The sequence below is a fragment of the Paramisgurnus dabryanus genome, chromosome 8, assembly GCF_030506205.2.
Source record: "Paramisgurnus dabryanus chromosome 8, PD_genome_1.1, whole genome shotgun sequence".
Classification (NCBI taxonomy): Eukaryota; Metazoa; Chordata; class Actinopteri; order Cypriniformes; family Cobitidae; genus Paramisgurnus; species Paramisgurnus dabryanus.
The window spans coordinates 37,225,388-37,246,766 of record NC_133344.1 but is presented as its reverse complement, the minus strand read 5'-3'; the positions used below and the strand labels follow the sequence as shown (position 1 = coordinate 37,246,766).

At 43.3% G+C, this 21,379-nt stretch overlaps 17 non-coding genes across 17 annotated transcripts; 3 read left to right on the top strand and 14 right to left on the bottom strand.

The window, feature by feature from the left end:
* Positions 1-180: 180 nt before the first annotated feature.
* LOC135771951 (U5 spliceosomal RNA) lies at positions 181-296 on the bottom strand. The gene has a single exon (XR_010543154.1). It is a non-coding gene; the product is annotated as a U5 spliceosomal RNA (small nuclear RNA).
* A 1,007-nt stretch (positions 297-1,303) lies between these two features.
* Positions 1,304-1,375, bottom strand: trnag-ucc (transfer RNA glycine (anticodon UCC)). The gene has a single exon. It is a non-coding gene; the product is annotated as a tRNA-Gly (tRNA).
* Positions 1,376-3,450: 2,075 nt separating this feature from the next.
* LOC135771968 (U5 spliceosomal RNA) lies at positions 3,451-3,566 on the bottom strand. The gene has a single exon (XR_010543170.1). It is a non-coding gene; the product is annotated as a U5 spliceosomal RNA (small nuclear RNA).
* Positions 3,567-4,392: 826 nt separating this feature from the next.
* trnad-guc (transfer RNA aspartic acid (anticodon GUC)) lies at positions 4,393-4,464 on the top strand. The gene has a single exon. It is a non-coding gene; the product is annotated as a tRNA-Asp (tRNA).
* Positions 4,465-4,572: 108 nt separating this feature from the next.
* Positions 4,573-4,644, bottom strand: trnag-ucc (transfer RNA glycine (anticodon UCC)). The gene has a single exon. It is a non-coding gene; the product is annotated as a tRNA-Gly (tRNA).
* A 1,086-nt stretch (positions 4,645-5,730) lies between these two features.
* On the bottom strand, positions 5,731-5,846 carry LOC135771966 (U5 spliceosomal RNA). The gene has a single exon (XR_010543168.1). It is a non-coding gene; the product is annotated as a U5 spliceosomal RNA (small nuclear RNA).
* A 2,158-nt stretch (positions 5,847-8,004) lies between these two features.
* LOC135771922 (U5 spliceosomal RNA) lies at positions 8,005-8,120 on the bottom strand. Its single transcript, XR_010543126.1, has one exon. It is a non-coding gene; the product is annotated as a U5 spliceosomal RNA (small nuclear RNA).
* Positions 8,121-10,284: 2,164 nt separating this feature from the next.
* Positions 10,285-10,400, bottom strand: LOC135771961 (U5 spliceosomal RNA). Its single transcript, XR_010543163.1, has one exon. It is a non-coding gene; the product is annotated as a U5 spliceosomal RNA (small nuclear RNA).
* An 826-nt stretch (positions 10,401-11,226) lies between these two features.
* On the top strand, positions 11,227-11,298 carry trnad-guc (transfer RNA aspartic acid (anticodon GUC)). Its single transcript has one exon. It is a non-coding gene; the product is annotated as a tRNA-Asp (tRNA).
* Positions 11,299-11,406: 108 nt separating this feature from the next.
* trnag-ucc (transfer RNA glycine (anticodon UCC)) lies at positions 11,407-11,478 on the bottom strand. The gene has a single exon. It is a non-coding gene; the product is annotated as a tRNA-Gly (tRNA).
* Positions 11,479-12,554: 1,076 nt separating this feature from the next.
* Positions 12,555-12,670, bottom strand: LOC135771934 (U5 spliceosomal RNA). The gene has a single exon (XR_010543138.1). It is a non-coding gene; the product is annotated as a U5 spliceosomal RNA (small nuclear RNA).
* Positions 12,671-13,674: 1,004 nt separating this feature from the next.
* Positions 13,675-13,746, bottom strand: trnag-ucc (transfer RNA glycine (anticodon UCC)). The gene has a single exon. It is a non-coding gene; the product is annotated as a tRNA-Gly (tRNA).
* Positions 13,747-18,156: 4,410 nt separating this feature from the next.
* LOC135771933 (U5 spliceosomal RNA) lies at positions 18,157-18,272 on the bottom strand. The gene has a single exon (XR_010543137.1). It is a non-coding gene; the product is annotated as a U5 spliceosomal RNA (small nuclear RNA).
* Positions 18,273-18,564: 292 nt separating this feature from the next.
* Positions 18,565-18,636, top strand: trnad-guc (transfer RNA aspartic acid (anticodon GUC)). The gene has a single exon. It is a non-coding gene; the product is annotated as a tRNA-Asp (tRNA).
* A 108-nt stretch (positions 18,637-18,744) lies between these two features.
* Positions 18,745-18,816, bottom strand: trnag-ucc (transfer RNA glycine (anticodon UCC)). The gene has a single exon. It is a non-coding gene; the product is annotated as a tRNA-Gly (tRNA).
* Positions 18,817-19,902: 1,086 nt separating this feature from the next.
* LOC135771971 (U5 spliceosomal RNA) lies at positions 19,903-20,018 on the bottom strand. The gene has a single exon (XR_010543172.1). It is a non-coding gene; the product is annotated as a U5 spliceosomal RNA (small nuclear RNA).
* Positions 20,019-21,023: 1,005 nt separating this feature from the next.
* On the bottom strand, positions 21,024-21,095 carry trnag-ucc (transfer RNA glycine (anticodon UCC)). Its single transcript has one exon. It is a non-coding gene; the product is annotated as a tRNA-Gly (tRNA).
* Positions 21,096-21,379: the final 284 nt, after the last annotated feature.

Here is a 21,379-nt window from a genome sequence, read left to right as displayed (position 1 = left end):
TCGTTTGCTAAAATCACGTGACTTGGCCAGTTTGAAACACCCTCCACACCAATGATTCAAAACAAATGCTACGTAAAAGTCTCAACCCTCACGGAGCAGTGCTGCAAACTAACACTCCTAAACACATCGCGAGAAACTAAACCTTAATGAAAGACTTTCTTCAATTGACCAAACTTAGGGAGCTCTGCAGTCAGCAGAGCATCCAAAAATACAACAAACTCACACTGGTCCCCCTCCACGGAAATCTTTAGTAAAAGGCGAAAAATTTATGCGTAGTTGAAGGAAGACTTGAGTTATGCCCAACAAACCTCGACCCAGTGTGGTCCCTGTGCCACACCATAATGTTCAAAAAGGGTAATTTCTGGATCAGGATCCACCCAGACCTTGCCACCTGGGAGGAGCAAAAGAAGTAGAAATGCCATCCTGAGCAAAATAAAGACACAGGCATAGGCTACTAACATGTCACAGTGTGATCTTTTGCTGAGAGGTTTTGGGGAATGAAACTCTGCACATTACACAGAGGATGCACCGGCACAGGTTACCTAAAATCTAAATTCCGTTAGGTTCTCAAACCTCAAAAAATAAAATAACAAAAGCCACCCCAAAAATAACAGAAGAGGAATTTTCTTCCAGGACAGGGGAATCTTCATTAATTTCCATAGCCTCTAGAAAAAAAAAAGGAAAGATAGGGCCCCAACAGAAGAACAATGTCTAAGACCTTCAGCTTAAGAGGTAATTGTCACTTCAAAAATTCTTCTTGGGTTTATGATAGCCGGTGTTAGGGCATGGTGTAGTTTAGTTTCATTTATTCCAGATAAAAAGTAAAAAAGCAAGGGGAGGGATTGGGTTAAGGTTCACAATGGGGTAGGGTTGTCCTTTTAAAGGAGCTATCTAGGGGGTATACTGATTTTGGGGTAAGGATGGTAGTTGGCTGGGGCAGTGGAAGGGAATGCTTTTTAAAAAAGAAGGTAAAGAAACTGTTTAAAATATAAACAAACACACAAAATAAACAAAAAACGAGGGGAATGAACAGGAAGGCTGTCCTCACAAATGGGGAGTATGTGTGTTATAAGCTGCGGTATGGACCGACGATTCGGCTCGACGACTCCGCTCGGGCGCCAGGTCCTCGTTAGTATAGTGGACAGTATCTCCGCCTGTCACGCGGAAGACCGGGGTTCGATTCCCCGGCGGGGAGATCTCCTTTTCGTTTGACTTCTCAAACAGCTTGCACGAGCCACCAAAATCGGCTGAAGTAATGCGCTGCGTTGCTCTCGTTCTCACGATGGCGTCGAGCAAAAAGCAATGCGTTGGTCGGGAATCGAACCCGGGTCAACTGCTTGGAAGGCAGCTATGCTCACCACTATACCACCAACGCAGGCAAACGTCTGTTGCTCCACAGAACTTGTGGATGTTCTGAACAACTATTGTTGCAGAGCTGCACTGAATTGATCATGGATTCAGTCGATTCCCTTACATGCCTCCTGCTGGTGTCTGTAAATTGATAACCACAGAATACCAAGAGTTTTCTTTCGAAGGGCAGGTTGGCCGGCGTGACACCTGTGCGTGTGTGAAGTCCTCATTAGTATAGTGGACAGTATCTCCGCCTGTCACGCGGAAGACCGGGGTTCGATTCCCCGATGGGGAGGTTTACTTTGTCTCTGGACTGCCGATCGAAATGCACTAGCTGAACAGTGATGCCCCTTTGCCGTTTTCGCACCTCTTGCCGTCCCTATGATGGAGTTACCCGGCACCTTTCTTTAAAGCCACTGAACACTAGTGATGGGAGAAACCAAGCTTTTAGAAGCTTCAAATCAATTGAACCAATTGCTTCGAAAATGTATTCAGTTTTTCTAAGCGTTCGTAACACCACACTCGTTGGCGACACCTGCTGGTCAATATAGTGTAAAAGCAGATCTGTCCAAACATTTTACACTTCATTTTACAAAGTAATAGCAAGATTTTTATTAAAATATGTTTAAAAAATGATTTAACTTAATTAAGAAATAATTAAAAGTGTATTATGTGTGATTTTTAGTTTTATTTAGGGCAAACGAATCATTAAAACTATCTCCCCTTTTAATTATGCACATTTCTGTCATTAAATCTGTCTATAAACAAAATGTAAACAAAATGGTAGTGTTATTAGTCAGAAGGATGCATGATCAAACTGACCCGAGTTCACCTAACCATATTAGACACTGGTCATTTGTGACCAAGTCCCCCTAGCGGTGAACCATCGGATTTCCGCAACGTTTCCAAACGGTTGTTACGCAATGAAGCCTCGTTTGCTAAAATCACGTGACTTGGCCAGTTTGAAACACCCTCCACACCAATGATTCACAACAAATGCTACGTAAAAGTCTCAACCCTCACGGAGCAGTGCTGCAAACTAACACTCCTAAACACATCGCGAGAAACCAAACCTTAATAAAAGACTTTCTTCAATTGACCAAACTTAGGCAGCTCTGCAGTAGGCCTGGCAAACTCGATTCCTTTTAAGGATCCGGGTTATTGTGAGTCACTCACTAAAGTGATCCGGGTTGTGTGATTCACTTGAGTCATTTGAGTCAGTATTGCTAAATTGCCAAGGAAACTCAGTACAGACCCACTTGTAACCGGCTGATCCACGCGACTCGAGATTCTCAGAGACGGAAACATTGCAAACTCCCAGACCATGGACATGAGACTCGCTCTACAGATCCCACTAACCGGCTGATTCGCGTGGATCAGCCGGAGCCGGTTAGTGGATCTATAGAGCGACTGAAGTCTCGCCTTTCACTTCTGAAATAACATGCTTATAGGTTTTAGGTTTGGTGTGTATGGTCGACCATTTAAAAAAGAAGCCTAATAACAATAGCATAATAATATAGAGAAAATATAAAAAAGAACTGTCCTGCTTATGTAGCCCCCAGAGTCAGAGAGACAGTTCGCGCAGATCAGCCGGTTACGGATCAGCTGGTTACGGATCAGTCGGTTACGGATCAGCCGGTTACGAGTTGAGAGATTCTCGAGTCAGAGCAGATTCGCATGTCTCTCGAGTCCGCATTGTTTCCGGCTCTGAGTGAGAATCTCGGGTCAGTTCGCGGCTCGCGCGGATCCACAGGTCTCTCGAGTTTGCAATGTTTCCGGCTCTGAGTGAGAATCTCGGGTCAATTCGCGGCTCGCACGGATCCGCAGGTCTCTTGAGTTTGCAATGTTTCCGGCTCTGAGTGAGAATCTCGGGTCAGTTCTCGCGCAGATCAGCCGGTTACGAGTGGATCTGTAGTGCGAGCGAAGTCTCATCAATAATGTTGAAAGAGGTTTGTGTGTGTGGTGGCGCTGTTTATGGTTTTACATTGAATTGTAGTAGGACTCAACTGATCCGGGTTAATGACACTAGAGACTCGCGACTCATGAGTTAATTTAAAGATCCGGGTTAAAGATCCGAGTGAGTCGCGACTCGAACAGGTCTACTCTGCAGTCAGCAGAGCATCCAAAAATACAACAAACTCACACTGGTCCCCCTCCACGGAAATCTTTAGTAAAAGGCGAAAGATTTATGCGTAGTTGAAGGAGGACTTGAGTTATGCCCAACAAACCTCGACCCAGTGTGGTCCCTGTGCCACACCATAATGTTCAAAAAGGGTAATTTCTGGATCAGGATCCACCCAGACCTTGCCACCTGGGAGGAGCAAAAGAAGTAGAAATGCCATCCTGAGCAAAATAAAGACACAGGCATAGGCTACTAACATGTCACAGTATGATCTTTTGCTGAGAGGTTTTGGGGAATGAAACTCTGCACATTACACAGAGGATGCACCGGCACAGGTTACCTAAAATCTAAATTCCCTTAGGTTCTCAAACCTCAAAAAATAAAATAACAAAAGCCACCCCAAAAATAACAGAAGAGGAATTTTCTTCCAGGACAGGGGAATCTTCATTAATTTCCATAGCCTCTAGAAAAAAAAAAGGAAAGATAGGGCCCCAACAGAAGAACAATGTCTAAGACCTTCAGCTTAAGAGGTAATTGTCACTTCAAAAATTCTTCTTGGGTTTATGATAGCCGGTGTTAGGGCATGGTGTAGTTTAGTTTCATTTATTCCAGATAAAAAGTAAAAAAGCAAGGGGAGGGATTGGGTTAAGGTTCACAATGGGGTAGGGTTGTCCTTTTAAAGGAGCTATCTAGGGGGTATACTGATTTTGGGGTAAGGATGGTAGTTGGCTGGGGCAGTGGAAGGGAATGCTTTTTAAAAAAGAAGGTAAAGAAACTGTTTAAAATATAAACAAACACACAAAATAAACAAAAAACGAGGGGAATGAACAGGAAGGCTGTCCTCACAAATGGGGAGTATGTGTGTTATAAGCTGCGGTATGGACCGACGATTCGGCTCGACGACTCCGCTCGGGCGCAGGTCCTCGTTAGTATAGTGGACAGTATCTCCGCCTGTCACGCGGAAGACCGGGGTTCGATTCCCCGACGGGGAGATCTCCTTTTCGTTTGACTTCTCAAACAGCTTGCACGCGCCACCAAAATCGGCTGAAGTAATGCGCTGCGTTGCTCTCGTTCTCACGATGGCGTCGAGCAAAAAGCAATGCGTTGGCCGGGAATCGAACCCGGGTCAACTGCTTGGAAGGCAGCTATGCTCACCACTATACCACCAACGCAGGCAAACGTCTGTTGCTCCACAGAACTTGTGGATGTTCTGAACAACTATTGTTGCAGAGCTGCACTGAATTGATCATGGATTCAGTCGATTCCCTTACATGCCTCCTGCTGGTGTCTGTAAATTGATAACCACAGAATACCAAGAGTTTTCTTTCGAAGGGCAGGTTGGCCGGCGTGACACCTGTGCGTGTGTGAAGTCCTCATTAGTATAGTGGACAGTATCTCCGCCTGTCACGCGGAAGACCGGGGTTCGATTCCCCGATGGGGAGGTTTACTTTGTCTCTGGACTGCCGATCGAAATGCACTAGCTGAACAGTGATGCCCCTTTGCCGTTTTCGCACCTCTTGCCGTCCCTATGATGGAGTTACCCGGCACCTTTCTTTAAAGCCACTGAACACTAGTGATGGGAGAAACCAAGCTTTTAGAAGCTTCAAATCAATTGAACCAATTGCTTCAAAAATGTATTCAATTTTTCTAAGCGTTCGTAACAACACACTCGTTGGCGACACCTGCTGGTCAATATAGTGTAAAAGCAGATCTGTCCAAACATTTTACACTTCATTTTACAAAGTAATAGCAAGATTTTTATTAAAATATGTTTAAAAAATGATTTAACTTAATTAAGAAATAATTAAAAGTGTATTATGTGTGATTTTTAGTTTTATTTAGGGCAAACGAATCATTAAAACTATCTCCCCTTTTAATTATGCACATTTCTGTCATTAAATCTGTCTATAAACAAAATGTAAACAATATGGTAGTGTTATTAGTCAGAAGGATGCATGATCAAACTGACCCGAGTTCACCTAACCATATTAGACACTGGTCATTTGTGACCAAGTCCCCCTAGCGGTGAACCATCGGATTTCCGCAACGTTTCCAAACGGTTGTTACGCAATGAAGCCTCGTTTGCTAAAATCACGTGACTTGGCCAGTTTGAAACACCCTCCACACCAATGATTCAAAACAAATGCTACGTAAAAGTCTCAACCCTCACGGAGCAGTGCTGCAAACTAACACTCCTAAACACATCGCGAGAAACTAAACCTTAATGAAAGACTTTCTTCAATTGACCAAACTTAGGGAGCTCTGCAGTCAGCAGAGCATCCAAAAATACAACAAACTCACACTGGTCCCCCTCCACGGAAATCTTTAGTAAAAGGCGAAAGATTTATGCGTAGTTGAAGGAAGGCTTGAGTTATGCCCAACAAACCTCGACCCAGTGTGGTCCCTGTGCCACACCATAATGTTCAAAAAGGGTAATTTCTGGATCAGGATCCACCCAGACCTTGCCACCTGGGAGGAGCAAAAGAAGTAGAAATGCCATCCTGCGCAAAATAAAGACACAGGCATAGGCTACTAACATGTCACAGTGTGATCTTTTGCTGAGAGGTTTTGGGGAATGAAACTCTGCACATTACACAGAAGATGCACCGGCACAGGTTACCTAAAATCTAAATTCCGTTAGGTTCTCAAACCTCAAAAAATAAAATAACAAAAGCCACCCCAAAAATAACAGAAGAGGAATTTTCTTCCAGGACAGGGGAATCTTCATTAATTTCCATAGCCTCTAAAAAAAAAAGGAAAGATAGGGCCCCAACAGAAGAACAATGTCTAAGACCTTCAGCTTAAGAGGTAATTGTCACTTCAAAAATTCTTCTTGGGTTTATGATAGCCGGTGTTAGGGCATGGTGTAGTTTAGTTTCATTTATTCCAGATAAAAAGTAAAAAAGCAAGGGGAGGGATTGGGTTAAGGTTCACAATGGGGTAGGGTTGTCCTTTTAAAGGAGCTATCTAGGGGGTTTACTGATTTTGGGGTAAGGATGGTAGTTGGCTGGGGCAGTGGAAGGGAATGCTTTTTAAAAAAGAAGGTAAAGAAACTGTTTAAAATATAAACAAACACACAAAATAAACAAAAAACGAGGGGAATGAACAGGAAGGCTGTCCTCACAAATGGGGAGTATGTGTGTTATAAGCTGCGGTATGGACCGACGATTCGGCTCGACGACTCCGCTCGGGCGCCAGGTCCTCGTTAGTATAGTGGACAGTATCTCCGCCTGTCACGCGGAAGACCGGGGCTCGATTCCCCGACGGGGAGATCTCCTTTTCGTTTGACTTCTCAAACAGCTTGCACGAGCCACCAAAATCGGCTGAAGTAGTGCGCTGCGTTGCTCTCGTTCTCACGATGGCGTCGAGCAAAAAGCAATGCGTTGGCCGGGAATCGTACCCGGGTCAACTGCTTGGAAGGCAGCTATGCTCACCACTATACCACCAACGCAGGCAAACGTCTGTTGCTCCACAGAACTTGTGGATGTTCTGAACAACTATTGTTGCAGAGCTGCACTGAATTGATCATGGATTCAGTCGATTCCCTTACATGCCTCCTGCTGGTGTCTGTAAATTGATAACCACAGAATACCAAGAGTTTTCTTTCGAAGGGCAGGTTGGCCGGCGTGACACCTGTGCGTGTGTGAAGTCCTCATTAGTATAGTGGACAGTATCTCCGCCTGTCACGCGGAAGACCGGGGTTCGATTCCCCGATGGGGAGGTTTACTTTGTCTCTGGACTGCCGATCGAAATGCACTAGCCGAACAGTGATGCCCCTTTGCCGTTTTCGCACCTCTTGCCGTCCCTATGATGGAGTTACCCGGCACCTTTCTTTAAAGCCACTGAACACTAGTGATGGGAGAAACCAAGCTTTTAGAAGCTTCAAATCAATTGAACCAATTGCTTCGAAAATGTATTCAGTTTTTCTAAGCGTTCGTAACACCACACTCGTTGGCGACACCTGCTGGTCAATATAGTGTAAAAGCAGATCTGTCCAAACATTTTACACTTCATTTTACAAAGTAATAGCAAGATTTTTATTAAAATATGTTTAAAAAATGATTTAACTTAATTAAGAAATAATTAAAAGTGTATTATGTGTGATTTTTAGTTTTATTTAGGGCAAACGAATCATTAAAACTATCTCCCCTTTTAATTATGCACATTTCTGTTATTAAATCTGTCTATAAACAAAATGTAAACAAAATGGTAGTGTTATTAGTCAGAAGGATGCATGATCAAACTGACCCGAGTTCACCTAACCATATTAGACACTGGTCATTTGTGACCAAGTCCCCCTAGCGGTGAACCATTTCCGCAACATTTCCAAACGGTTGTTACGCAATGAAGCCTCGTTTGCTAAAATCACGTGACTTGGCCAGTTTGAAACACCCTCCACACCAATGATTCAAAACAAATGCTACGTAAAAGTCTCAACCCTCACGGAGCAGTGCTGCAAACTAACACTCCTAAACACATCGCGAGAAACTAAACCTTAATGAAAGACTTTCTTCAATTGACCAAACTTAGACAGCTCTGCAGTCAGCAGAGCATCCAAAAATACAACAAACTCACACTGGTCCCCCTCCACGGAAATCTTTAGTAAAAGGCGAAAGATTTATGCGTAGTTGAAGGAGGACTTGAGTTATGCCCAACAAACCTCGACCCAGTGTGGTCCCTGTGCCACACCATAATGTTCAAAAAGGGTAATTTCTGGATCAGGATCCACCCAGACCTTGCCACCTGGGAGGAGCAAAAGAAGTAGAAATGCCATCCTGAGCAAAATAAAGACACAGGCATAGGCTACTAACATGTCACAGTGTGATCTTTTGCTGAGAGGTTTTGGGGAATGAAACTCTGCACATTACACAGAGGATGCACCGGCACAGGTTACCTAAAATCTAAATTCCGTTAGGTTCTCAAACCTCAAAAAATAAAATAACAAAAGCCACCCCAAAAATAACAGAAGAGGAATTTTCTTCCAGGACAGGGGAATCTTCATTAATTTCCATAGCCTCTAGAAAAAAAAAAGGAAAGATAGGGCCCCAACAGAAGAACAATGTCTAAGACCTTCAGCTTAAGAGGTAATTGTCACTTCAAAAATTCTTCTTGGGTTTATGATAGCCGGTGTTAGGGCATGGTGTAGTTTAGTTTCATTTATTCCAGATAAAAAGTAAAAAAGCAAGGGGAGGGATTGGGTTAAGGTTCACAATGGGGTAGGGTTGTCCTTTTAAAGGAGCTATCTAGGGGGTATACTGATTTTGGGGTAAGGATGGTAGTTGGCTGGGGCAGTGGAAGGGAATGCTTTTTAAAAAAGAAGGTAAAGAAACTGTTTAAAATATAAACAAACACACAAAATAAACAAAAAACGAGGGGAATGAACAGGAAGGCTGTCCTCACAAATGGGGAGTATGTGTGTTATAAGCTGCGGTATGGACCGACGATTCGGCTCGACGACTCCGCTCGGGCGCCAGGTCTTCGTTAGTATAGTGGACAGTATCTCCGCCTGTCACGCGGAAGACCGGGGCTCGATTCCCCGACGGGGAGATCTCCTTTTCGTTTGACTTCTCAAACAGCTTGCACGAGCCACCAAAATCGGCTGAAGTAGTGCGCTGCGTTGCTCTCGTTCTCACGATGGCGTCGAGCAAAAAGCAATGCGTTGGCCGGGAATCGAACCCGGTCAACTGCTTGGAAGGCAGCTATGCTCACCACTATACCACCAACGCAGGCAAACGTCTGTTGCTCCACAGAACTTGTGGATGTTCTGAACAACTATTGTTGCAGAGCTGCACTGAATTGATCATGGATTCAGTCGATTCCCTTACATGCCTCCTGCTGGTGTCTGTAAATTGATAACCACAGAATACCAAGAGTTTTCTTTCGAAGGGCAGGTTGGCCAGCGTGACACCTGTGCGTGTGTGAAGTCCTCATTATTATAGTGGACAGTATCTCCGCCTGTCACGCGGAAGACCGGGGTTCGATTCCCCGATGGGGAGGTTTACTTTGTCTCTGGACTGCCGATCGAAATGCACTAGCTGAACAGTGATGCCCCTTTGCCGTTTTCGCACCTCTTGCCGTCCCTATGATGGAGTTACCCGGCACCTTTCTTTAAAGCCACTGAACACTAGTGATGGGAGAAACCAAGCTTTTAGAAGCTTCAAATCAATTGAACCAATTGCTTCGAAAATGTATTCAGTTTTTCTAAGCGTTCGTAACACCACACTCGTTGGCGACACCTGCTGGTCAATATAGTGTAAAAGCAGATCTGTCCAAACATTTTACACTTCATTTTACAAAGTAATAGCAAGATTTTTATTAAAATATGTTTAAAAAATGATTTAACTTAATTAAGAAATAATTAAAAGTGTATTATGTGTGATTTTTAGTTTTATTTAGGGCAAACGAATCATTAAAACTATCTCCCCTTTTAATTATGCACATTTCTGTTATTAAATCTGTCTATAAACAAAATGTAAACAAAATGGTAGTGTTATTAGTCAGAAGGATGCATGATCAAACTGACCCGAGTTCACCTAACCATATTAGACACTGGTCATTTGTGACCAAGTCCCCCTAGCGGTGAACCATCGGATTTCCGCAACGTTTCCAAACGGTTGTTACGCAATGAAGCCTCGTTTGCTAAAATCACGTGACTTGGCCAGTTTGAAACACCCTCCACACCAATGATTCAAAACAAATGCTATGTAAAAGTCTCAACCCTCACGGAGCAGTGCTGCAAACTAACACTCCTAAACACATCGCGAGAAACCAAACCTTAATAAAAGACTTTCTTCAATTGACCAAACTTAGGCAGCTCTGCAGTCAGCAGAGCATCCAAAAATACAACAAACTCACACTGGTCCCCCTCCACGGAAACCTTTAGTAAAAGGCGAAAGATTTATGCGTAGTTGAAGGAAGACTTGAGTTATGCCCAACAAACCTCGACCCAGTGTGGTCCCTGTGCCACACCATAATGTTCAAAAAGGGTAATTTCTGGATCAGGATCCACCCAGACCTTGCCACCTGGGAGGAGCAAAAGAAGTAGAAATGCCATCCTGAGCAAAATAAAGACACAGGCATAGGCTACTAACATGTCACAGTGTGATCTTTTGCTGAGAGGTTTTGGGGAATGAAACTCTGCACATTACACAGAGGATGCACCGGCACAGGTTACCTAAAATCTAAATTCCGTTAGGTTCTCAAACCTCAAAAAATAAAATAACAAAAGCCACCCCAAAAATAACAGAAGAGGAATTTTCTTCCAGGACAGGGGAATCTTCATTAATTTCCATAGCCTCTAGAAAAAAAAAAGGAAAGATAGGGCCCCAACAGAAGAACAATGTCTAAGACCTTCAGCTTAAGAGGTAATTGTCACTTCAAAAATTCTTCTTGGGTTTATGATAGCCGGTGTTAGGGCATGGTGTAGTTTAGTTTCATTTATTCCAGATAAAAAGTAAAAAAGCAAGGGGAGGGATTGGGTTAAGGTTCACAATGGGGTAGGGTTGTCCTTTTAAAGGAGCTATCTAGGGGGTATACTGATTTTGGGGTAAGGATGGTAGTTGGCTGGGGCAGTGGAAGGGAATGCTTTTTAAAAAAGAAGGTAAAGAAACTGTTTAAAATATAAACAAACACACAAAATAAACAAAAAACGAGGGGAATGAACAGGAAGGCTGTCCTCACAAATGGGGAGTATGTGTGTTATAAGCTGCGGTATGGACCGACGATTCGGCTCGACGACTCCGCTCGGGCGCAGGTCCTCGTTAGTATAGTGGACAGTATCTCCGCCTGTCACGCGGAAGACCGGGGTTCGATTCCCCGACGGGGAGATCTCCTTTTCGTTTGACTTCTCAAACAGCTTGCACGAGCCACCAAAATTGGCTGAAGTAATGCGCTGCGTTGCTCTCGTTCTCACGATGGCGTCGAGCAAAAAGCAATGCGTTGGCCGGGAGTCGAACCCGGGTCAACTGCTTGGAAGGCAGCTATGCTCACCACTATACCACCAACGCAGGCAAACGTCTGTTGCTCCACAGAACTTGTGGATGTTCTGAACAACTATTGTTGCAGAGCTGCACTGAATTGATCATGGATTCAGTCGATTCCCTTACATGCCTCCTGCTGGTGTCTGTAAATTGATAACCACAGAATACCAAGTTTTCTTTCGAAGGGCAGGTTGGCCGGCGTGACACCTGTGCGTGTGTGAAGTCCTCATTAGTATAGTGGACAGTATCTCCGCCTGTCACGCGGAATACCGGGGTTCGATTCCCCGATGGGGAGGTTTACTTTGTCTCTAGACTGCCGATCGAAATGCACTAGCTGAACAGTGATGCCGTTTTCGCACCTCTTGCCGTCCCTATGATGGAGTTACCCGGCACCTTTCTTTAAAGCCACTGAACACTAGTGATGGGAGAAACCAAGCTTTTAGAAGCTTCAAATCAATTGAACCAATTGCTTCAAAAATGTATTCAATTTTTCTAAGCGTTCGTAACACCACACTCGTTGGCGACACCTGCTGGTCAATATAGTGTAAAAGCAGATCTGTCCAAACATTTTACACTTCATTTTACAAAGTAATAGCAAGATTTTTATTAAAATATGTTTAAAAAATGATTTAACTTAATTAAGAAATAATTAAAAGTGTATTATGTGTGATTTTTAGTTTTATTTAGGGCAAACGAATCATTAAAACTATCTCCCCTTTTAATTATGCACATTTCTGTCATTAAATCTGTCTATAAACAAAATGTAAACAAAATGGTAGTGTTATTAGTCAGAAGGATGCATGATCAAACTGACCCGAGTTCACCTAACCATATTAGACACTGGTCATTTGTGACCAAGTCCCCCTAGCGGTGAACCATCGGATTTCCGCAACGTTTCCAAACGGTTGTTACGCAATGAAGCCTCGTTTGCTAAAATCACGTGACTTGGCCAGTTTGAAACACCCTCCACACCAATGATTCAAAACAAATGCTACGTAAAAGTCTCAACCCTCACGGAGCAGTGCTGCAAACTAACACTCCTAAACACATCGCGAGAAACTAAACCTTAATGAAAGACTTTCTTCAATTGACCAAACTTAGGCAGCTCTGCAGTCAGCAGAGCATCCAAAAATACAACAAACTCACACTGGTCCCCCTCCACGGAAATCTTTAGTAAAAGGCGAAAGATTTATGCGTAGTTGAAGGAAGACTTGAGTTATGCCCAACACACCTCGACCCAGTGTGGTCCCTGTGCCACACCATAATGTTCAAAAAGGGTAATTTCTGGATCAGGATCCACCCAGACCTTGCCACCTGGGAGGAGCAAAAGAAGTAGAAATGCCATCCTGCGCAAAATAAAGACACAGGCATAGGCTACTAACATGTCACAGTGTGATCTTTTGCTGAGAGGTTTTGGGGAATGAAACTCTGCACATTACACAGAGGATGCACCGGCACAGGTTACCTAAAATCTAAATTCCGTTAGGTTCTCAAACCTCAAAAAATAAAATAACAAAAGCCACCCCAAAAATAACAGAAGAGGAATTTTCTTCCAGGACAGGGGAATCTTCATTAATTTCCATAGCCTCTAGAAAAAAAGGAAAGATAGGGCCCCAACAGAAGAACAATGTCTAAGACCTTCAGCTTAAGAAGTAATTGTCACTTCAAAAATTCTTCTTGGGTTTATGATAGCCGGTGTTAGGGCATGGTGTAGTTTAGTTTCATTTATTCCAGATAAAAAGTAAAAAAGCAAGGGGAGGGATTGGGTTAAGGTTCACAATGGGGTAGGGTTGTCCTTTTAAAGGAGCTATCTAGGGGGTTTACTGATTTTGGGGTAAGGATGGTAGTTGGCTGGGGCAGTGGAAGGGAATGCTTTTTAAAAAAGAAGGTAAAGAAACTGTTTAAAATATAAACAAACACACAAAATAAACAAAAAACGAGGGGAATGAACAGGAAGGCTGTCCTCACAAATGGGGAGTATGTGTGTTATAAGCTGCGGTATGGACCGACGATTCGGCTCGACGACTCCGCTCGGGCGCCAGGTCCTCGTTAGTATAGTGGACAGTATCTCCGCCTGTCACGCGGAAGACCGGGGCTCGATTCCCCGACGGGGAGATCTCCTTTTCGTTTGACTTCTCAAACAGCTTGCACGAGCCACCAAAATCGGCTGAAGTAGTGCGCTGCGTTGCTCTCGTTCTCACGATTGCGTCGAGCAAAAAGCAATGCGTTGGCCGGGAATCGAACCCGGGTCAACTGCTTGGAAGGCAGCTATGCTCACCACTATACCACCAACGCAGGCAAACGTCTGTTGCTCCACAGAACTTGTGGATGTTCTGAACAACTATTGTTGTTGTTGTTGTTTTTGTTTATTTATAAAGCACACAACTACAGCGCTGTGCTGCCCAAGGTGCTGTACAAGCAAATTATATAAAAGAAACACATCATAAATACATCATAAATACATCATAAATAACAAGGTAAAAAAAAAAAAAAACATGTGATACATCAGTATAATTAAGTAAAAGAAATAAAAGCTTTAGATAACAGATAAGATTTTAACTCACATTTAAAGGTAGATAATGACCTTGAAGCCCTAACTTTTAGAGGTAACGAATTCCAGAGTTTAGGACCATAGACCGAGAACGCCCTATCCCCTTTAGATTTTAACCTGGACTTGGGAACCTGGAGAAACAGCTGATCTGAGGACCTAAGGGATCTTGTGTAATTTCGGTGCACTAACAGGTCTCCAAGATAGGAGGGTGCCAAACCATGTAAAGCTTTAAAAACCATCACTAGAATTTTGGATTCAATTTGGAGGTGCACTGGTAGCCACTTTAAAGAGAATAGAATTGGGGTGATGTGCTCATATTTTCGAGTACCTGTCAGCATCCTGGCTGCAGCATTTTGAACCACCTGTAGCCGAGATAATGCTGATTGACTAATTCCGGAATACAGTGAATTACAATATTCCAATCTCGAAAAAACAAAAGCGTGTATTGTTGGTTCTAAATCTCTAGGAGACAGAAAGGACTTAACCCTTGCCAGAAGTCTCAGATGGAAAAAGCATGATTTCACAACAGCATTTATTTGTTTATCAAACTTCAAATCACTGTCAAAGAACACACCCAGATTTTTTATTAGTGGCTTGTTGTACATTTCCAAAGGACCCAAATTTACTGGATTACATTTTCCAAAGACAATAATCTCTGATTTGTTTTCATTTAGTTTTAAAAAATTTAGAGACATCCAACTCTTAATCTCCTCAAGACACCCCGAAATCAAAAACTCATTTTTCTTGAAAGGTAAGTAAAACTGAGTATCATCAGCATAGCAGTGAAATGACACATTGTGTTTTCTAAAAATTGAACCCAAAGGCAACATATAGATAGAAAAAAGCAATGGTGCAAGAATGGACCCTTGAGGTACACCGTATTTAATATGACCTGTAGAGGATAAAGACTCCCCTATTTTCACACAAAAACTTCTATTTGACAGGTAAGATCTAAACCACTGTAAGGCTACTCCATGTATTCCAATATAACACTCGAGGCGGGATATCAATAAATTGTGGTCAATGGTGTCGAAAGCTGCACTTAGATCTAATAGAAGTAAAATAGCAGATACGCCAGAATCAACTGTTAGTAGGATATCATTGTAGACTCTTAAGAGAGCTGTTTCTGTACTGTGCTTTGCTTTAAAACCTGACTGAAAAACCTCTAGTAACGAGTTTTCTTCTAAGAATTTTTGTAGTTGGGATAAAACAACTTTTTCCAAAACTTTGGAAAGGAAAGGCAAATTTGAAATAGGTCTAAAATTTGAGCACTCAGTGGGATCCAAATTAGCTTTTTTGATAAGGGGTTTGACAATGGCATGTTTAAAATAATTAGGAACTAAACCTGATCTCATGGAGGTATTTATTATGGTCAAGACACTTGGGCCTATGACCTCAAAAGCCAGCTTAAAAATACGGGTAGGAACAACATCAAGTGCACAGGAGGTAAACTTCAGATTTTCAACTATATCCTTTAAGTAAAATAAAGATACAGGCTCAAACTGATTTAAGACAGCAGAGCAGGTAGAAGGCATAGATGGATCATGAGCGGGGTACTTAATTGATGATCTTAATTCCTCAATTTTAGCTAAAAAATATTTTAAAAAATGTTCACAATTTTGTGGGGAGGCAACCAGGCTGTTTAACACTGGAGGATTTACCACAGAATTAATCGTATCAAACAAAACTCTAGGTTTATGCCGATTATTTTCAATAAACTCAGAGAGGTAAATGGCCCTTGATTTAAGTACAGAGTTTTGATAAGTCATTAAAGAGTCTTTATAGATGTCACGTGAAACTTGAAGATTGTCTTTTCTCCACTTGCGCTCAGCTCGCCTGCAAGCCTGGCGGAGAACACGAGTGGAGTCATTTAGCCATGGTTTTGATGCTGCTTTAAAACGTTTTTTCTTCAGGGGGGCAACTGAGTTTAGAATATTTGTGCATGTTGAGTTAAACTGAACCAGCAGCTCCTCTACGCCCAGTAGAGTAGATGGATTTTCATCGAATAGAAAAAGAGGGGCTACTTCAGTAAACAAGGTGCAAAAATTAATTATCGTGTCATCATTTACTATACAGAGAAGACGATCGTCAGCAGATGGTTTGATGATGATAGACGGTAATGCAACGTCAAACACCACCGCTTTATGATCGGAAAACACAATGTCAGATATCTCAATGTCACAAACGGAAAGGCCATACGATAATACAAGGTCCAAAGTGTGGCCCTGATTGTGTGTTGGACCCGTGACGTGCTGAGTGAGATTAAAAGAGTCAATTAAATTCAGAAACTCCTTGGCTAGAGAGTTTGTGGGACAACATACATGTATATTGAAGTCCCCAAGAATTAAAATTCTGTCATACCTTGTCAAGATTTCTCCCAAAAATTCGGTGAAATGAGATATGAAGTCTTTATGAGTCTTTGGTGGTCTGTAGACTAGTGCACATAGCACAGGGTTTTTTTGATCAAACTGTAATAGTTGAAGTTCAAAACTGGAGTAGACATTTGCCGTTTGTGACCTGCAGGCAAAAATATCTTTAAATACTGCTGCAAGACCCCCACCCCGACCAACTGCTCGGGGAGTGTTTATGAAAGAGCATTTTGGTGGCACCAGTTCAGAGAAAGGGCTGTGATCCCCGGCATTTAGCCACGTCTCCGTCACAAATAAAAAATCCAATTCACGTGAGATAAGAAAGTCATTTAAAATAGTCGCCTTGTTTCCTATTGATCTGGCGTTTATAAGACCCATCCTGACCATGGTCGGGTCACAAGCCACCACTGAGGCACGACGTAATTGCCGAAGATTTGCGTGGTCCACACCACCTCTGCCGAACCGCTGCAGATGTAGCTGATGTAACCGTACAGCCGAGTGGTGTGCGGGTACTACGGACTTTATCCAGCGATGTCGTGGTCCCCAAAAGCGACCAGCCCGACAACCATCCCGAAGCAAACCAGAGCGCCGGAACGGGAAAGACGAACGGGGCACAGCCAGCGAAGCCAGGAGCAGTTTCCATCTGACGAGCACGCCGCCTCGCCTTCCGCGCCTCCGACGTCGTTTTCTCCCGATAGACACACAAGGTAATTGACTTGGGTTTTCCAATAAGGGTAGAGGAGGAGAATTGTTGCAGAGCTGCACTGAATTGATCATGGATTCAGTCGATTCCCTTACATGCCTCCTGCTGGTGTCTGTAAATTGATAACCACAGAATACCAAGAGTTTTCTTTCGAAGGGCAGGTTGGCCGGCGTGACACCTGTGCGTGTGTGAAGTCCTCATTAGTATAGTGGACAGTATCTCCGCCTGTCACGCGGAAGACCGGGGTTCGATTCCCCGATGGGGAGGTTTACTTTGTCTCCGGACTGCCGATCGAAATGCACTAGCTGAACAGTGATGCCCCTTTGCCGTTTTCGCACCTCTTGCCGTCCCTATGATGGAGTTACCCGGCACCTTTCTTTAAAGCCACTGAACACTAGTGATGGGAGAAACCAAGCTTTTAGAAGCTTCAAATCAATTGAACCAATTGCTTCGAAAATGTATTCAGTTTTTCTAAGCGTTCGTAACACCACACTCGTTGGCGACACCTGCTGGTCAATATAGTGTAAAAGCAGATCTGTCCAAACATTTTACACTTCATTTTACAAAGTAATAGCAAGATTTTTATTAAAATATGTTTAAAAAATGATTTAACTTAATTAAGAAATAATTAAAAGTGTATTATGTGTGATTTTTAGTTTTATTTAGGGCAAACGAATCATTAAAACTATCTCCCCTTTTAATTATGCACATTTCTGTTATTAAATCTGTCTATAAACAAAATGTAAACAAAATGGTAGTGTTATTAGTCAGAAGGATGCATGATCAAACTGACCCGAGTTCACCTAACCATATTAGACACTGGTCATTTGTGACCAAGTCCCCCTAGCGGTGAACCATCGGATTTCCGCAACGTTTCCAAACGGTTGTTACGCAATGAAGCCTCGTTTGCTAAAATCACGTGACTTGGCCAGTTTGAAACACCCTCCACACCAATGATTCAAAACAAATGCTACGTAAAAGTCTCAACCCTCACGGAGCAGTGCTGCAAACTAACACTCCTGAACAAATCGCGAGAAACCAAACCTTAATGAAAGACTTTCTTCGATTGACCAAACTTAGGCAGCTCTGCAGTCAGCAGAGCATCCAAAAATACAACAAACTCACACTGGTCCCCCTCCACGGAAATCTTTAGTAAAAGGCGAAAGATTTATGCGTAGTTGAAGGAAGACTTGAGTTATGCCCAACAAACCTCGACCCAGTGTGGTCCCTGTGCCACACCATAATGTTCAAAAAGGGTAATTTCTGGATCAGGATCCACCCAGACCTTGCCACCTGGGAGGAGCAAAAGAAGTAGAAATGCCATCCTGCGCAAAATAAAGACACAGGCATAGGCTACTAACAAACACACAAAATAAACAAAAAACGAGGGGAATGAACAGGAAGGCTGTCCTCACAAATGGGGAGTATGTGTGTTATAAGCTGCGGTATGGACCGACGATTCGGCTCGACGACTCCGCTCAGGGGCCAGGTCCTCGTTAGTATAGTGGACAGTATCTCCGCCTGTCACGCGGAAGACCGGGGTTCGATTCCCCGACGGGGAGATCTCCTTTTCGTTTGACTTCTCAAACAGCTTGCACGAGCCACCAAAATCGGCTGAAGTAGTGCGCTGCGTTGCTCTCGTTCTCACGATGGCGTCGAGCAAAAAACAATGCGTTGGCCGGGAATCGAACCCGGGTCAACTGCTTGGAAGGCAGCTATGCTCACCACTATACCACCAACGCAGGCAAACGTCTGTTGCTCCACAGAACTTGTGGATGTTCTGAACAACTATTGTTGCAGAGCTGCACTGAATTGATCATGGATTCAGTCGATTCCCTTACATGCCTCCTGCTGGTGTCTGTAAATTGATAACCACAGAATACCAAGAGTTTTCTTTCGAAGGGCAGGTTGGCCGGCGTGACACCTGTGCGTGTGTGAAGTCCTCATTAGTATAGTGGACAGTATCTCCGCCTGTCACGCGGAAGACCGGGGTTCGATTCCCCGATGGGGAGGTTTACTTTGTCTCTGGACTGCCGATCGAAATGCACTAGCTGAACAGTGATGCCCCTTTGCCGTTTTTGCACCTCTTGCCGTCCCTATGATGGAGTTACCCGGCACCTTTCTTTAAAGCCACTGAACACTAGTGATGGGAGAAACCAAGCTTTTAGAAGCTTCAAATCAATTGAACCAATTGCTTCGAAAATGTATTCAGTTTTTCTAAGCGTTCGTAACACCACACTCGTTGGCGACACCTGCTGGTCAATATAGTGTAAAAGCAGATCTGTCCAAACATTTTACACTTCATTTTACAAAGTAATAGCAAGATTTTTATTAAAATATGTTTAAAAAATGATTTAACTTAATTAAGAAATAATTAAAAGTGTATTATGTGTGATTTTTAGTTTTATTTAGGGCAAACGAATCATTAAAACTATCTCCCCTTTTAATTATGCACATTTCTGTTATTAAATCTGTCTATAAACAAAATGTAAACAAAATGGTAGTGTTATTAGTCAGAAGGATGCATGATCAAACTGACCCGAGTTCACCTAACCATATTAGACACTGGTCATTTGTGACCAAGTCCCCCTAGCGGTGAACCATCGGATTTCCGCAACGTTTCCAAACGGTTGTTACGCAATGAAGCCTCGTTTGCTAAAATCACGTGACTTGGCCAGTTTGAAACACCCTCCACACCAATGATTCAAAACAAATGCTACGTAAAAGTCTCAACCCTCACGGAGCAGTGCTGCAAACTAACACTCCTGAACACATCGCGAGAAACCAAACCTTAATGAAAGAGTTTCTTCGATTGACCAAACTTAGGCAGCTCTGCAGTCAGCAGAGCATCCAAAAATACAACAAACTCACACTGGTCCCCCTCCACGGAAATCTTTAGTAAAAGGCGAAAGATTTATGCGCAGTTGAAGGAATACTTGAGTTATGCCCAACAAACCTCGACCCAGTGTGGTCCCTGTGCCACACCATAATGTTCAAAAAGGGTAATTTCTGGATCAGGATCCACCCAGACCTTGCCACCTGGGAGGAGCAAAAGAAGTAGAAATGCCATCCTGCGCAAAATAAAGACACAGGCATAGGCTACTAACATGTCACAGTGTGATCTTTTGCTGAGAGGTTTTGGGGAATGAAACTCTGCCCATTACACAGAGGATGCACCGGCACAGGTTACCTAAAATCTAAATTCCGTTAGGTTCTCAAACCTAAAAAAATAAAATAACAAAAGCCACCCCAAAAATAACAGAAGAGGAATTTTCTTCCAGGACAGGGGAATCTTCATTAATTTCTATAGCCTCTAGAAAAAAAAGGAAAGATAGGGTCCCAACAGAAGAACAATGTCTAAGACCTTCAGCTTAAGAGGTAATTGTCACTTCAAAAATTCTTCTTGGGTTTATGATAGCCGGTGTTAGGGCATGGTGTAGTTTAGTTTCATTTATTCCAGATAAAAAGTAAAAAAGCAAGGGGAGGGATTGGGTTAAGGTTCACAATGGGGTAGGGTTGTCCTTTTAAAGGAGCTATCTAGGGGGTTTACTGATTTTGGGGTAAGGATGGTAGTTGGCTGGGGCAGTGGAAGGGAATGCTTTTTAAAAAAGAAGGTAAAGAAACTGTTTAAAATATAAACAAACACAAAAAATAAACAAAAAACGAGGGGAATGAACAGGAAGGCTGTCCTCACAAATGGGGAGTATGTGTGTTATAAGCTGCGGTATGGACCGACGATTCGGCTCGACGACTCCGCTCGGGCGCCAGGTCCTCGTTAGTATAGTGGACAGTATCTCCGCCTGTCACGCGGAAGACCAGGGTTCGATTCCCCGACGGGGAGATTTCCTTTTCGTTTGACTTCTCAAACAGCTTGCACGAGCCACCAAAATCGGCTGAAGGAGTGCGCTGCGTTGCTCTCGTTCTCACGATGGCGTCGAGCAAAAAGCAATGCGTTGGCCGGGAATCGAACCCGGGTCAACTGCTTGGAAGGCAGCTATGCTCACCACTATACCACCAACGCAGGCAAACGTCTGTTGCTCCACAGAACTTGTGGATGTTCTGAACAACTATTGTTGCAGAGCTGCACTGAATTGATCATGGATTCAGTCGATTCCCTTACATGCCTCCTGCTGGTGTCTGTAAATTGATAACCACAGAATACCAAGAGTTTTCTTTCGAAGGGCAGATTGGCCGGCATGACACCTGTGCGTGTGTGAAGTCCTCATTAGTATAGTGGACAGTATCTCCGCCTGTCACGTGGAAGACCGGGGTTCGATTCCCCGATGGGGAGGTTTACTTTGTCTC